The 2617-nt window shown below is 41.7% G+C and overlaps 1 protein-coding gene across 1 annotated transcript in view; it reads right to left on the reverse strand.

Annotated features, from left to right (window-relative positions):
- Positions 1 to 2617, reverse strand: part of LOC107088879 (GDNF family receptor alpha-2-like) — a 108398-nt gene that overhangs the window by 10271 nt on the left and 95510 nt on the right. The window lies entirely within an intron of this gene.

The following is a 2617-nucleotide window of genomic DNA, read 5'->3' on the forward strand; positions in this document are numbered from 1 at the left end:
AAATTTTGAATTAAGAACTATGAACTAGTTCATTTTTTGGTTTTGAATTATGAACTATGAACTGAACTAGTTCATTTTAAAATGGGTGAACTGAACTTTGAACTAGTTCACGTAGAAAGAGAACTTTCCCAACACTGCTCACTTCACTGAGGGAGCTTTTTTCCCCCCCGAAGCTTGCTCTCTGCTGTTGGGGCTGCAGCGTGTTCACCTGCCTCTGTGAGCTAATTGCATTAATAACTGTTACATTAGTTTCTGCTAGAGAAAGATAAAGAGGGCACAAGGTCATTAGGAGGTTCTGATGGAGGGAGAAACAAATAGTTCTTTAGATTCACTTTTTTTGCAGTTTTGTTTTCTGAATCCTACAAGCTTGAACCTTTGTTATGATTCTGGTGTGTTTGTTGTTGTTTTTTTCTAGGATCACTTCCTTACCGGATGATTACCTGTGCTGGCAGATAATAGGATTCGAGCGGGAATTGCTAAGCAACAGTGATAGTTACTCCCTTCTTCAACTCCTACAGGTTTATCTATCAATTCCAGCTCTGCTGACCTGGATACAAAGGAACTAATGCCGACTGGTCATGCACGATTGCTCCTGGAGAAGAGTTACAGTAGCAGCCATTCAAAATGACCCTTACCACTCAAATGCCAGCCGAATGGCAGCCCACTTCCCTACAACTTCCAGACAAATCCCCTCCAACTTCCAGCCACTAGAGTGACCCACTCTATTTTTACTCTGAAGGGTTGTGTATCCTCCCGCAGCAGTGTGTCGGAGTTACCTTATCGCAGGTATGACACAGATATTTTTGATTTATGCCCAATGTTGAAGAGCGGTCTGCGCTATGTTATTCCACGCCACAACGCAATAGGGACAATCACAAACTAGATAGGATTGTGGGTGTCCGTGTGTCAGTTTGACAAACTTGTTCACCGTCTACAATCCCTCATCCAACGCCGGGCGACGCACAGTTCACCTGTGAGCGTTCCCCAAGACTGGCCATGGCGCTGCGTGTTTTGGCTTCGGGTGCAAACAAGCAGACGTTGCACAGAGCTACAAACTAGCGTCCTGCACGGTGCCTGGGATAGTGTCCGAGGTGTGTCAGGTGTTATGGACGGCACTACAGCCAGAGTTTCTGCCATTAGGTACCAAACAGGAAATACGCATAATGTAGAGCAGATGTAGAATTGACCAATCAGAGGCCTACTTTCTCTACTCCTGTGACACTATATGCAGCGCCTACAATGTTAGGGAGGTACAACAGAGTGTCTGCAGAGGGTGGGCATATCTGCGTTAGCTCCGGTACGCAGATCACCTGGTTTCTGAGCATAAATCAGGCTTGACTCCACCCTTTCACTGAATTACAGGGTTTGACCAGGAGATGGCGCTTCCATTTAGATCTTAATGTCCAGAAATAATGACAGAAATAATATTTTTGTGCAAATATTGATGTTTAAAAAGAAATTGTAGAGGACCAGGACATTTTAAATAGCTACTTGCTTGTATTGTGGTGAGAATTGCGATTTCATCTTCTCCTGCCCTAAAGAGTTAAAAGAAAAGATCTTTCGTGAAACTCACTCTTTTGGACCCAGAAATGTTTTTAAAAAAACAAAACTGTCTGTTCCACCAGAGTGAAGACCCAGACTTTTAACTAGCAATGCAATACAAAAAATATTACAAATTGTACGCCCTGTTTTTGGGATGTATTGCTATGGTACGCCCTAATTTTGTACAACTTCATTCGCACGGAGAAGCATGCTGTGCTGTTTGCAAGCAGGAAAACCTGAAACTTCGAAAAGTTTACGAAAACGAAAACTCATCAAATGCCTGATTTTTTCCAGGTGAACTTTGGTAATCAGCCTCTCTCCTCTGTCGATGATCCAGAAAACAGATAGCTGAAAACCAGACCTGAGTTTACAGTGGTTCCATGGAACATTAAAGAAATCTCATGACTTTCTAATAATGACTGGTACTGATAACATCTCTCTCCTACGCACATAGGATGGCTTCATCTGAGTGCTACATAGGAAGTTCCTCTGAGAATGACCTCACTTGAATCCTTGTTTTATTGCTTTCACAGTTTATATGCGATACGGACAGGTAATCATTGCTCTATCAAACAATTGTCTGATGATGTCATCTTTTTTAAGAATTTGACCACAGAATATGTCCCCAGAAAGGTATATTTCAAACTTATTTCAGCACTGCTCTGTTTGGAAAACAGTGATGAGATTGACTAAAAATGCAATTTTGGATTAATCCTGCATTTTAAAATTGAATTTTAATTCTGTCATTAACTTTATCATGAAGCCGCTAGGATCTGCAAAGACCTGAGCTCTGTCTCGCCTGACTTTAACCTACTGCACCACTGTTCTGCAGATGTATTGAGATTTGGTGGGAAATACGGTATATGGGTTATTATATAAAAAAAAAAAGATGATGTGCTGTAATGACTTCTTAGAACGGTCCAGTGATGAAGATCCTATGAACCAGTTCCTTATTAAGTGATCTACATGCTTCATGCTACGTTCACAGCTAACGCCACTTCAGCAGCAATAAAGTATCTGCTGCTTCATTTTTGATGCTTGAACACATTAAGGGGTCTTTGATGCTCCTGAAGTG

Source organism: Cyprinodon variegatus, unplaced genomic scaffold, assembly GCF_000732505.1.
Source record: "Cyprinodon variegatus isolate N-32 unplaced genomic scaffold, C_variegatus-1.0 Scaffold12, whole genome shotgun sequence".
NCBI lineage: Eukaryota > Metazoa > Chordata > Actinopteri > Cyprinodontiformes > Cyprinodontidae > Cyprinodon > Cyprinodon variegatus.